Source organism: Erpetoichthys calabaricus, chromosome 2 (genome assembly GCF_900747795.2).
Source record: "Erpetoichthys calabaricus chromosome 2, fErpCal1.3, whole genome shotgun sequence".
In the NCBI taxonomy this organism is placed as follows: Eukaryota; Metazoa; Chordata; class Cladistia; order Polypteriformes; family Polypteridae; genus Erpetoichthys; species Erpetoichthys calabaricus.
In genome coordinates, this window is record NC_041395.2 from 211,974,835 (window position 1) to 211,989,968 (window position 15,134).

At 36.5% G+C, this 15,134-nt stretch overlaps 1 protein-coding gene across 1 annotated transcript in view; it reads left to right on the top strand.

Annotated features, from left to right (window-relative positions):
- Window positions 1-15,134, top strand: part of ca14 (carbonic anhydrase XIV) — an 88,418-nt gene that overhangs the window by 3,196 nt on the left and 70,088 nt on the right. The window lies entirely within an intron of this gene.

A 15,134-nucleotide genomic window follows, 5' to 3' on the forward strand; every position in this document is an offset into this window, starting at 1 on the left:
TTGCTTGAGCACATCAATGCATGCATAGAGGTAAAGAAAATAAAGATCATTTATTTTTATTTTTTGTAATCATTTATTAATTGTGAGGACAAATTATCTTCCATAATGTACAGTATGTTTAAGTGGTATGTAAACAGCCAAGTTAGCAGAGCTGTGTCTATTCACATGTACTAACACGCATCACTTACACAAAGCTGTTGGTGCTGCAAACAAGCAACATCTATATATTGATAAAAATGTATATTGTGTAATATATACATGTGGATATCTTTTACTTCAAAATTATTCTTTTATAGAAGAATGTGTGTATTATGGCTCTGTAGCCTACTCCAAAGCATTTACTTGAGTGGGTTTATACAATAACACAACAGCACCCTTCATAAAGCATAATAGCTCTTAATAATGACTTAGTACAAAAGGCCTCAGAGAGAGAGGAAACAAAACACTTCATAACTTTGTATTGAGAAAAGCTGCTGAAAAAATCTGAAAAAAGGAAAGCTTTTGTGTCACGTGTCTGACTAACCTCTAAATAGGAGTTTGTACACAAATTCTCCTTTTTGTAGATCAGATGATATCCATAAATTACTTACTTTAAATAACAAATCATTTGAGAAAATGCATGCACTGACACATGCAGAACAGAACCCTGTTGTCCATGGAGTACTTACTTAAATACTAGAAGGATTTCTTATTGAAGAACACGAGCCTGTTTATAAGATTGTGGATAACTCCAATACAACTTAGGTCATGATGGCACTGCAATAACTAGTGTTTTCTCACACACATGTGCACTCTTAATACTCAGTTTGAATGTCTTCTCTGGATTCAAATGTGTTATGGGACAACCTTCTTTAGGCCAAATATTACAAACAGGGATGTGGGAAAAGAGATAAAGGAAGAAATTCAGTGACCATTAATGCTTTGATCAGTATTATTATTATAATGCTGAAAGCAGCAATAGTTTACAGTTATTAATGAGTTACCGGGAGGAGCCTTGATTTTAGGAAAGAATGGCTTTTACAGCCTTACTTTCATTTGATTGTTCAGCACATATTAATTGAAAAAGGGACATATTCAGGAAGTTTTAGCGTGAAACTTCTGGTTGGGCCATACCAGAATTTTTCTTCATTTACTGTATGGAGATTCTTTGAATTTTAACATTAATGAATTTTAACTTACCTAACTACTAATATCTGTCCCTCTGTCTCTAAGACATAATATCTGTCTCTGAGCCTGGAACAGGGGAGAGTCCCGAGGCTTTGGAAAACATCTTGCATCACCCCAGTCCCAAAGGTATCACGTCCTAGTGAGCTGAATGACTTCTGGCCTGTTGCTCTGACATCACATGTGATGAAGACCATGGAGAGGCTGCTGCTTCACCACCTGAGGCCACAGGTTCAACACGCCCTCGACCCTCTGCAGTTTGCATATCAGGAGAAGGTGGGAGCGGAGGATGCCATCATCTATATGCTACATTGATCCCTCTCTCACTTGGACAGAGGCAGTGGTGCTGTAAGAATTATGCTTCTAGACTTCTCTAGCGCCTTCAACACAATCCAACCTCTGCACCTTAGGGACAAGCTGACAGAGATGGGAGTAGATTCATACCTGGTGGCATGGATCGTGGACTATCTTAAAGACAGACCTCAGTATGTGCGTCTTGGGAACTGCACATCTGACATTGTGGTCAGCAACACAGGAGCGCCACAAGGGACTGTACTTTCTCCGCTCCTGTTTAGCCTATATACATCGGACTTCCAACACAACTCAGAATCCTGTCACATGCAAAAGTTCGCTGACGACACTGCTATCGTGGGCTGCATCAGGTGTGGGCAGCAGGAAGAGGAGTATAGGGACCTAATCAATGACTTTATTAAATGGTGCGACTCAAACCACCTACACCTGAACACCAACAAAACCAAGGAGCTGGTGGTGGATTTTAGGAGGCCCAGACCCCTCATGGACCCCGTGATCATCAGAGGTGACTGTGTGCAGATGGTGCTGACCTATAAATACCTGGGAGTGCAGCTGGATGATAAATTAGACTGGACTGCCAATACTGATGCTCTGTGTAAGAAAGGACAGAGCCGGCTATACTTCCTTAGAAGGCTGGTGTCCTTCAACATCTGCAATAAGATGCTGCAGATGTTCTATCAGACGGTTGTGGCGAGTGCCCTCTTCTACGCGGTGGTGTGCTGGGGAGGCAGCATTAAGAAAAAAGACGCCGCACGCCTGGACAAACTGGTGAGGAAGGCAGGCTATATTGTTGGCATGGAGCTAGACAGTTTGACATCTGTGGCAGAGCGACGGGCGCTCAGCAGGCTCCTATCAATTATGGAAAATCCACTGCATCCACTAAACTTGTCATCTCTAGACAGAGGAGCAGCTTCAGCGACAGACTGCTGTCACTGTCCTGTTCCACTGACAGACTGAGGAGATCGTTCCTCCCCCAAACTATGCGATTCTTCAGTTCCACCCGGGGGGGCAAACGTTAACATTATATAAAGTTATTGTCTGTTTTTTTTACCTGCATTATTATCAATCTTTAATTTAATATTGTTTTTGTGTATCAGTAAGGTGCTGCTGGAGTATGTGAATTTCCCCTTGGGATTAATAAAGTATCTATCTATCTATCTATCTAATGACACATATCACATCACACAAAATCAATCAGACAATAGGATGCTGGTACCTTGTCTGCTTCTGTCATTGTTATCATCTGACAATATAAAGCCATATAGATTTAAACGTTAAGTAAAGTGCCTAAAATGAAGTGGCAAAACCTCAGGTTTAGAATTGATTATTTTTGAGGTGAAAAAGGACAACGTACAATAACATGGAAAGAACAGGCAGACAACACAAACTGCATAATTAACACACTTATCTGCCAGTGCATGTCCAGTAGAAGCACTGACCACTGTGGCCAGGTGTTTTCTAGTCATTCCAAGGCCAGCAAACAATTAAAAGAACTAATTTCTACATATATACCTGTTCTTTCCGCACCAGGACTTTGTGCTTGTTGGAAACAGTGCTGCTGAAAAGAGCACACATAAGGGTTCTTTTTGACTTTTTCAAATTTAACACATTTCAGCAGTGGGCGAAAATCAAGATGCAGCCTCATCTTTAATGTCAGCATTCCGAATATTGATCTTTTTTTTTCTTCCTTCAAATTACAGTCCTCTTTTTTTTCCAAGGGAGAAAATAGTGCTGGACTTTTTTACCTGTTTGCTGGCATATCCCAACTGGTCTTGATTAGAAAAAGCAAGATAACCACCCTTCTAAACCAGAAAAAAAAATCAATCATATTAATGTGGGTAATGACTTTCAAGCCCCATCTCTAAACTGGTAAGTTCAGGTTGCACATGTGCACACACACCCAAGGGTATAGAGAACACTGCAGGGCCAATTGGTCCGGCTACTGAGCTGACACAAAGGCAATTTCACATGCTACAAGAAGCAATATTTTTCTAGGTAAGTAACATTAAGCAATTGAAAGAAAATTTGAACGCAAGTGTGTGAGAACATATCTGAGGGTTGTTACGAACATTTTAATAGTAAGTTACTCAGAGGAACTTATTATTCCATTGTACAACATCTGGTGGGGTTGTGCCCCAAGACTACTTCATGCAGAAATGCCTCTGGGCATGTTAAACGTTACTTTTGTTTAGAATTTTATTTGCTGAATACAAGTTACCTTTTCAATACGTCCAACATGCAACATGTAATGAGTACACCTGATTTCCCAAAGATTTATACAACAGAACAATTCTTAAGGGTTAAAACCATTGAAAAGTGATGTGTGTTTTACAATGAATAGTTGCACCAAGGAGGTTACTGAGCATATTTAAGACATAATATCTGTTCCTTACATTTTTCTAAATAAAATCATACCACTTACTGTATGAAGATACTCAAATTTAGGCCCATCAAGTCAAACCATTGACTTAACAAAACATTCACAACTTGTTATGTCATAAATAATATGTTCATATTGTTTTTATCAACAAATGTATTCATTCTAGATTCACACTTCATGCACTAGAGCTTTACTTTCCTCTTTTACTGTAGCTTCTGTTGAAGCAGGAAGATGAAGGCTTTTTACTGAAAATGAAGAGGAGAAAACAGTCAGTCTGTATATGCATGTAATGTAATGTGGACGCCTATTGGTTGTGTTGAGGTTTCAATTTTTTTTTCTTCTTCTGACATCTTAAAAATTTAAAACTGCTAAGGTTCCTAGCCCTATTTATTTTAAATATTGTTAATTACAGTTAGTAGGAGTCTATTAAAGTCATATATAAATCATTTTACTTTGTCAACGTGGTTGCTTCCTAGTATTAGCTGAAACTGACATGTTAGCCTGAGGCATGAATTCCTGGTATAATTTCTTTAGCCTTTTAGAAAACTCTGTTTTTTTGGTATTGGCTGTATTTGAGAAATAAATTTATGAATGCAAGATGCCATTGCTGTGATTGATTTGATGTGCTGTATTCATAAAGAGATGAAAATTTTATTTTTGAATAATTCAGGAACAGACCAGAGATCAATTCAATCACATCTAAGAAATCAGTAACAAAACCAGAATGACTACATGAGTTTTTAATTAAAAACACAACTGGATCAAAATAAAAAATCAGAAAGCCACTCAAAGAAATTACCAGAGAAAGTAACTTTATTAATCTAACAAAAGGGCTTTCCTATGTACAGTAAATAAAGGTCAGCTAGTGATAACTTTAACTGAATTGAGGAGCCACTACAAGGAGCTTTAGATTGATGTTCCCTGTTTCGATTTGGCAGCTGCTTTGGTGGTATCTCTGTTAGGGGATTTTTTCCTTTGCATTTCTATTACAGAAACTAGGAGAGTGCACAACTGAAAGAAGAGTAGGAACCAGCACTCAGCCTCTGAGAGGAGCAGAGGCCAGAGGGCAGTGATAGAGAGTAAGGAGGTGAGAAGATGCATGTGGTGGTGTGTAGACAAGTCACGTCATCCACTGTTCAGGATTCATGGCTTGCTAAGCCAGCTGTAGAAGTGCCACAGGGTTCTTATGTTTGTCTTAAGTACGCTGTATTTTTTTGTTTTAAAATGCAGGTACTGTTTAGGCTTAAAAGTGTTGAATTAAAATTTAATTAAATGTAGGCAGAACATCTCCTTAGCCATTTTGTAAAGAATGAATAGTCTGCAAGGGAACATGAAAAAATCCATCACTACATCCTTTATACAACTGTACCTCCATGCCTGTGGAGTCTTGGTTTCTCAGCTTAAGACTATGGTCTCCTAAAATCATGAGATGAGGGTGAATGACACAAATATTGGCTAGGAGAGCAATTCCTTTATTATATGTAAATTATAAAAAAAGTCTGAATTAGCATAAGCTGCCCTAATTTGGGGTGTATGTAAGACATTTAATGATTTACCTCATAAATAGAAGTACATAATAAACAAGAATAGTTTAAATGTATGCTTCAATTTAAATGTTGTAATTGTAACAGAGGTCCGTAAAGGGCTAGCTCCCTAGTAAATAATCAAAAATAACATATCTGCAATGACTGATACCCCACATGCTTATGTTTGAAATGTATCATTTTTAACATTCTGGGAGTGGCTTTTAGAGGGCTAAGACCATCAGTAAAGAATCAGATATCAAAAATATTATCATATTCGTGATTAGCAACCTCAAAATATCATACAGCAACACTCCTCATACCTATATTACCAGTCACCATTTTTAAAAAAGTTTTGTGAAAAGAAGTAACCTTGACCCCTTGTATCCCATTAGGGGTTGAGCATCTGGGATCATATGATCACTTCTGATCATTTTTGGTGAAGACAACTATTGGTTTAAGCTTTATCTCAAGGGTGAAATTTCCTGCACAAAATATGGTCCATAATGAATTAAAAATTAGTTTTTTTGAGATCTAGAGGGCCAACAAAGTAGGTAACTCCAAAAAGTATAATGCCTTGCATAACTAGACATGTGCAGTTGAAAGACAAACCATAGTGGAATTCATACCAGTTAATTCTTATGAATGCAATAGACAGTAGCCATGAGTTCATCACAAATATGAGGGGGTCCCCAAAAACAACCAGAATTAAAAAAAAAAAAAGAATAATTTTCACTTACTGAAACTCTAGTCTCCTTCAAAGTACTCTCCATGTGAATGAATGCACTTGTCCCAATGGTTTTCCCACTGGTGGAAACATTTTTGGAATTGCTTAAGAAGAACATTGTCCAATGCCTGCAGCAATTTTTCTTTGACTTCCCTTCATGATACAAAAATGCTTTCCTATGAGTTCTTGTTTTCTATGCAGGAGCAAGAAAAAGTCACAAAGACAAAGATCATAAGAGTAGGGAAGGTGGCAAGAACTCCAAGACACACAAGTCAATTCAGAAATTTTTTCAATAATCCGATGATGATCTTCGTAAATTACATTGCGAACTTTCGTCACTCCTAATTCTGGAAGGTCGGACAGATCTTGGTTGGTCTTCAAATGACATTTCTCATCGTTTGAAACACGAAAACCACTTGTAGACCTGTGTTTTATTAAAGCCTCTTCTTTAAAAGCTGTTTCAAGCATCACTACAGTTTCAGCAGCTGTTTTCCCTAAGAGAAAACAAAAGTTAACGCAGACTCGCTGTTCTTTATGATCACACATCACAAAAATCGCAGAACACGTTTAATAAGCACCTAGAAAAACCAACATTGAATGCCATACGAACAATACAGAGCAACGCCACTTGGCAGACTGCCACAGAAAACTGTAAGTATGATATACCTAGCAGAGAAATTCACAACTAAGTCTAGATTGTGCTCCAAGTGCAGATTCTGGTTGTTTCTGGGTACCCCCTCATATACTATATGGCTGTAGAATATCATTTGAGTATTTTTTCTTATTTATTACTGTGTAGGTTATTTGAAATTGTTCGTCTCATAGGTTTGTGATTTAACACAATTCATGATAGTACTCCATGTTCAAGCACAGCTGATTTTGTGTTGTTTAGAATATTTATTTTACATTTTATTTTTTGTTTGACATTGCTACATAGTACAGTGGGTGATACTGCATGGAAAATCAAAAATAAAAATCAAATTTTATTTGTTTTTGTCATGTAGTGCAAATTACAGTGAAATGCTTAGTCACAGAAGTTTGAGAAAAATATAAATACTACATAAAAATAGCCAGCACACATAAAACCTATCATGATATTTGCAGATATTGCAGAGTCTTTAAAATACTTAATATATATCTAAATATATAAAATTTTGCTCGTCTTTCTTTTATAAACACAAATAAAGAGTTTTATGAATTAATCTCACAAGTGGGCAAAAGTGGTGTGAGGCCTTCAAAAACACCCAAAGAAGCAGGCCTGAATTCCACCTGCCTGCCCAGAAAAGGTCCACTTGAGTGGCTAGTGTTGACCTACATCTGGCCAAAATACATTTCACCCACAAGGTTCAAAGAATACATATATATTCTATAAAGTTTAAAGAGATTCTCAAAATGCCTCACAAGGGCGAAAATCTGTCAGTGCCTGGCTTATATAAAGTGAGGCCAAGTTAAATCTTTATAAAAGCTAGATTTATTGACAGAAGTAGGAATATACAGTAAAAAGAACACAGGAGCTAAAATAAATAAATAATCAAAAATGACTTACCTAAAAGATAATCCACAGCAAACAAGATCCAAATCAAAATCCTAGAGAGTAATTCAAGAACAAAGCAAAAATTCAACAACCAAATCAAAAAAATCAAAGAAAGTCACAATACTCACGAGAACTATATAAATCCACTAGAACATATTAGAATGAAATGCCTGGACTTCAGTTCCCAGCATTCCTTTATAGGCCTGGGGAGGTCCTTGTACTGTGATAGATGGATGGCCCTACCTCTTGGGGATCCACCCACAAAATGCAAGGAACATAAGAGAATTCCAAGGCAAACATACTGTAGATACTGTATAATAACCAAACAGAGAAAATATAACAGAGTATACATAATTAATGTACAGAACATATTAGAAAAAAAATGGAATGCAATGAAAGATAATGAAAAAAGAACAAAGAAGATAAAAAGAAACACCTTAAACATGAGCCCAGCTTTGACCATAACACTCAAACTTAGAAAACTGTATTTTTTTAATTACAGTCATATGAAAGAGTTTGGGAATCCCTCTCAGCCTGCATAATAATTTACTCTACTTTCAACAAAAAAGATAACAGTGGTATGCCTTTCATTTCCTAGGAACATCTGAGTACTGGGGTGCTTTCTGAACAAAGATTTTTAGTGAAGCAGTATTTAGTTGTATAAAATTAAATCAAATGTGAAAAACTGGCTGTGCAAAAATTTGGGTCCCCTTGTAATTTTGCTGATTTGAATGCATGTAACTGCTCAATACTGATTACTTGCAACACCAAATTGGTTGGATTAGCTCGTTAAGCCTTGAACTTCATAGACAGGTGTGTCCAATCATGAGAAAAGGTATTTAAGGTGGTCAATTGCAAGTTGTGCTTCCCTTTGACTCTCCTCTCAAGAGTGACATCATGGGATCCTCAAAGCAACTCTCAAAAGATCTGAAAACAAAGATTGTTCAGTATCATGGTTTAGGTAAAGGCTACAAAAATCCATCTGAGAGGTTTAATCGGTCAGTTTCAACTGTAAGGAATGTAATCAGGAAATGGAAGGCCACAGGCACAGTTGCTGTTAAACTCAGGTCTTGTAGGCCAAGAAAAATACAGGAGCGGTATATGTGCAGGATTGTGAGAATGGTTACAGACAACCCACAGATCACCTCCAAAGACCTGCAAGAACATCTTGCTGCAGATGGTGTATCCGTACATTGTTCTACAACTCAGCGCAATTTGCACAAAGAACATCTGCATGGCAGGGTGATGAGAAAGAAGCCCTTTCTGCACTCACGCCACAAACAGAGTCGCTTGTTGTATGCAAATGCTCATTTAGACAAGCCAGATTCATTTTGGAACAAAGTGATTTGGATTGTTGAGACAAAAATTGAGTTATTTGGTCATAACAAAAAGCGCTTTGCATGGTGGAAGAAAGAACACTGCATTCCAAGAAAAACACCTGCTACCTACTGTCAAATTTGGTGGAGGTTCCATCATGCTGTGGGGCTGTGTGGCTAGTTTAGGGACTGGGGCACTTGTTAAAGTTGAGGGTCGAATGAATTCAAACCCAATATCAACAAATTCTTCAGGATAATGTTCAATCATCAGTCACAAAGTTGAAGTTACGCAGGGGTTGGATATTCCAATAAGACAATGACCCAAAACACAGTTCGAAATCTGCAATGGCATTCTTGCAGAGGAAGAAGTTCAATGTTCTGGAATGGCCGTCACAGTCCCCTGACTTGAATATCATTGAAAATCTATGGGATGATTTGAAACAGGCTGTTCATGCTCGGCAGCCATCAAATTTAACTGAACTGGAGAGATTTTGTATGGAAGAATGGTCAAAAATACCTCCATTCAGAATCCAGACACTCATCAAAGGCTATAGGAGGCGTCTAGAGGCTGTTATATTTGCAAAAGGAGGCTCAACAAAGTATTAATGTAATATCTCTGTTGGGGTGCCCACATTTATGCATCTGTCTAATTTTGTTATGATGTATATTGCATATTTTCTGTTAATCCCATAAACTTAATGTCACTGCTGAAATACTACTGTTTCCATAAGGCATGTCATACAGTATATTAAAAGGAAATTGCTACTTTGAAAGCTCAGCCAATAATAAACAAAAATCCAAAGAATTAAGAGGGGTTCCCAAAACATTTTCATATGACTGTAAATATTTACAAAATAAAGAGAAGAACACCCAATTAACATTTTTAAATTCTTAGCTATTGGTAAAAAAAAGTAACTCTACCATTTGTCAAAAGTACAAAGTAAACTACCATAGATAGATACATTGACGAAAAGCACTAAAAGATTAGACAGATGCAAAATGCACTGAACGGATGGTTAGATGGAGAGATTTCTGAATGTGTCTCTAACCAGGATTTAAAAGGATGTATAGATAAAATCACAAACATTTACACAAGAAGAGAGGACTGTCCACATTGCCTGTCTTGAGGGATTACCTCTTGCATGTGACTGACAATATTCCCACTAACACAGAAGGCCTTCTTTGAAGTCATACACATTGCAATGTAGCTTACCCTTGGAAAGTTAACTTTATGAACTTTCTACTATGCTGTAGTATCTATCAGCTGTCTGATACCACTTAGTGCCATTTCATTAAATACCAGTGGTGACATGTGTGTGCATGTCAACAATACATGAAGAGTAAAAATAATAATGTGAAAATTTCCATGTAAAGCCCTAGACACTGACACTAGCTTGGTTAGTAGCTGCTTTAGACAAAATGACAATATCCATGACACATTTAAAAATGTATTTTTCCCCCATGACAGTAGCATATATTCATATGGCCCACTTGCCTTGCATAGTTAAAATAAATTTAGTTTATTCTGCACTCTTTGTTCAGTTTTTTTCTTTATTCTCTGTACTTCTATTGCACCCTATGTATTCCACCTCAAGTGAGCATAAAGTGTTAAAATTCAAGAAAATTTCAAAATATTTTTAGATCAATCCCTTGTCAAATTAAAAAGATTTTAATTGGACTGATCCATACAGGATATCTTGTTATTCTTTTAATTCTTGTAGTATTAGAGTGATATCATAATACTCCTAGTGTGTGGGTTTTATGTTAAAAAAGAAGGTAAAGTATATAAGTTGTTATATATTTATTGTCATTTTTCAGTATTGGTATGCATGTTTAGGGATATAAGTATATATTTAGCAGACATAAGCAGAGAAGCATTTGATCTGAGAGGACAGAAACAATTTTGCACTATACTGAGATGTCATCCCTATCTGTAAGCCTTTCAAAAAAGTGTAAAAAATAATACCTTAAATGCATTAAGGGCTGCCGTGCATGACATCACTGATCAAACAAACATTATTAAACATTAAATCATTACACAATAAATACCCTCATAAACTGTGGTGGGTTGGCACCCTGCCTGGGATTGGTTCCTGCCTTGTGCCCTGTGTTGGCTGGGATTGGCTCCACCAGACCCCCGTGACCCTGTGTTCGGATTCAGCGGGTTGGAGAATGGATGGATGGATACCCTCATAAACATCTGATGTAAATGGATGTTAGCTTCACACATAGTTATAAAAATTAATTCTGAGTTCAATCATGAAAAAACTCATGCATTCACAACTCTCTATAACAAGAAATAGTGAAATAAAATAATGTTGTATTTAACAACAACACTTACTTCTATAGCACATTTTCATACAAAGGATGTAGCTCAAAATTCTTTACAAGATGTCAAAAAATAGTTACAAGCAAAGAAAAAACTAAATTAGATAAAAATAATAACGAATAAATGGTATATACAAATAAATAATGCATACTTACATGAGATAGATACACAATTAAGAGAAGCAGAGCCCTTTAATAGAGAACTGTTTTTTTTAGTTTCTAAATAACAGTACAATGATAAAGTCAGATGGCCCCGTGGATAGAAAAAATAAAAAAACTCCACTTAAGCTGGAGAAAAAATAAAATCTGCAGGGGTTCCTGGCTAAAAGACTGCCCAGCCCCCACGTTGCATTCTGCCTAGCATAAATGTTCTTAAGTCTTTCTTTATAGGTTTCAGTTTGTAAAGACACAATTTTGTATGAAATATCTTGTTCCATTTGTGAATGATGTTTTTTCTCCACTTCTCCTCAGGTTCTCAGTGGAATTATACAGGTAAGCTGTTACTTTACATGACACTGAAGTCAAGGTATGATTGATGAGGTGTGACTCTTTTTTATATTGCTTTCCTTCCCCATCTTGTTACCTTTTACCTGTCTCCAATTTTATGTGACGCTAGCAAAACTTGTTCACTGAGCTGTAAAAAGAATGTCTCATTGAATTGTAACATTGTTAGCACAGAGTGCACTGATGAACTAGGATAAAACTAAAAAATCTTTTCCCAGTTAGGAGACAAGCTTGGGTAACCGCACTATAGTTGTGAACGCCTGGCAACAGCTGGCGTGATTGGTAGTAGAGAACAGGAAAAAAAAAAAATGTCAGGAATGAGACATGATAATTCTCATGTTTTTTCACCAAAGTGGGATGGCCAGTCATAAACAAAGCTAGTGATTAGTTCTAATTGCATAATATTTGTAGTATTGCTTGAATTCAAGAATATTTATACTTGCGTCAGACATTGAACTTGGTTATGGAAGAATTCAGCGGTGTTTCTGGGATGTTATCTTGGGGAGGGCATCTGGATATGTAGAGAGGGCAAATAAATGCCAGAATCAGTTTAATTGTTATTTTTTAATGATTTTACATTGGTTGGGCAGATTTGGGTGGATACTTATAAACTCCCACGCACCTGTAGCCACAACTGGAATATTTTGAGATATTAAGATGGAATATTTTATTTTCATTTTTTTTAATGTCTGAACATATGCCTTTTAATGTTTAAGTATCAATATATTCACATGATTTATTGATGCTTAAACTACAGCAACAAAGCCAGACACTATAAGCCTTTGCATAAAACGTAATGTGCTGTTTAAACTGTGCTATAAAAACACATCTGTTCAGAACTATGGGCATTGAGGTTGCTTAGGTAAGCATATGCACAGAGGATAATACAGAACTAACCCTGCTTAGCCATCAAACTGCATACAGCAATAGACAACATTATGTAACATACACATGTGGCAGTTCGTTTAGCAAGGGAAAGTAGTGCATCATTTGGAAGAAGTCCTGGTCTGCACGTGGAATAATGGAGTGCTAATCAGTAGTGCTGTGTCAAGTATCTTTTGTCTTTTCAGAATCCCCAGCGCAATTCAACAGAAAGAAATTAATGTAAACTGAGCCATACTAATGAACAGGGCCCATTCAGTTGGATGTGTGAGTCTGCGGCTCTCATTGTAGCATTCATGTGAGCTGGAAGTAACCCCACTAAGCACTTGATCTGCCACTTGCTTCTCTTTTTATCTCATTCCTGTATAATTACTCTTAGCCTCTTCTCATCTGTCTAGCTGTTTGACTTTATGGTGCAAAGAAATGTTAACTTCATGCAGTTGTTTATATCCATTTGGATACAAGTCCAATAAGTGGTAGTTAATTTAAAATAAATGGAAATTCTGATTAATAATAAATTACTTATTTGTAACCAGTCCTTACAGGAAAGTACATGATTAGTAAGACTGCTGTCCACAATGCCACGTTGGCTATTATATGTTATTGTTTTTATATTTTTATTTACTGCACATTGAAATTTACAGCATATTAAAATGGCAGAGCCATTCTGTGACACAAAATCGTACATTTCACCAACTCAGTGGCAGCTCCTTGTTTGTGTATGATATAATGTCATTAGATTTTATACATGGCGCATTGTGAGGTATATAATTGTCATATGGTGTTGCCTCCTGATAGACAGGCATTGAAAGCATAAACATTTCTTTACCTAGGCTTTCTGATTAATTAATTTTCAGGTCTCAGTTGAGCTCTTTGTGGTTAGAGTGCCACTGTTAGCTAAACTGGTTTCTATTTGGCCTTCTTCTCAATTTCCTACATACTTAAAAAAAATGAAGTTTGGAAGGATGGTACTGTATATCTAGATGAGTAGGCATCTGCTAAGAAAGGACATTTCGATATTTAGGGGTAAAACAATAGAAAAACTAAATACCCCCACATTTTAAAAGTGTTTTGATTGATTTGATTTGCAATTTGGTTATGTTATAGAAAAATGAAAATTGTTCTTTTTAACTTGTCAATACATTTGCCAATGAAGGTTGCAGCAGACGTTAGCTTGACAGGCCACGCGATAAGAGCACTAAACAAAAGGGTGGAAGGACAACTGAAGAAGCAGGGGTGTCCTGGACAGTAAAAGAGAAGCATGGTCATGTTTGCCATGTACAGTAAAGTAAGAAATGAAAGCAAAGCTCAAACAGATAGAAGTGGCGGTGGAAGTGCCATCCTCTTATCCAAAAGAAAAGGGGACCGACAGCATAAGTTTAAACTTAACAGGTCCCTACAAGGTATTCCATTGAAAGTGAACCCCCAACCCTGCCCTCCAAAATCATTTACATTTACTGTATATGTGCAATTGTTTAAGAAGCCTGCAAAACATAGTACTAGCAGTTATTTTCTTCGTCTTCAAGCACTGGAGAAAACAACCCCAAAAGTAAAAACATTCAATTCGTTGCACGTACTGCCTAAATGTGCAGCCTATAAAAGTCATTGATGTTTGTAATAATTATTTTTTGCAATCTTTACAATGTTAGAGTAAACAAGTAATACTTGTATGAGCAACATAAAGTGAAAACCATAAACATCTGATAATGATAATAATATAGACTCAAATTTTACATTATTCCTACTGATTACCAATTTCAATTAAAAAATACACTTTCCTGTAAAGTTGTGTTTTGCAATGACCATAAAAAAGCCAAGTCACAAAAGCATAAATTGATCTAATGCAGGAATGTTTTATACCTGTGCAATTGTATATAGCATGTTTAAGGGTAAGCAACTCCAGTGACCTAAGAATAATACTATTATTACTTATTATTTGACTGATGCCTTTATCCAAGTTGACTTACAACATCTGAGATACAATTGGGTGCATGCATTTTGGTTTCCATTTGGAGCACTTGACTTACTTACTCAGGATCAACCAGTGTCAGTAGCAGGATTTGAACCCACAGCCTCAGGGTTTGAAGTTCTAGATTCAAAGCAATAACCACTACAACACATTGCCTGCCAATAATATTAGCCCATGGTTTAAAAAAAATATAATTATTGTATACAGAAAAGTACTTAGTACTTCTGATACACTCAGCTAACCAACTGCACTATAACTGAGGCCCATAGTCTTATGAAATTTTCCAGGTTAAGCCTGGTAACACAACAAATATTGTTATAAATATGAAATGTCATTTTTCTACCAACTACCTTCAGACTGAACTTATTTATTTTGCTTGTTTACATGAAAACCGTCACTCTAATATATATAGTATAAATTTGTATTACTTTAAACTGATGATCTCCCTGGTGCCTTTCTGCACATCATACATTCTATCACACTTCTTCTGCCATT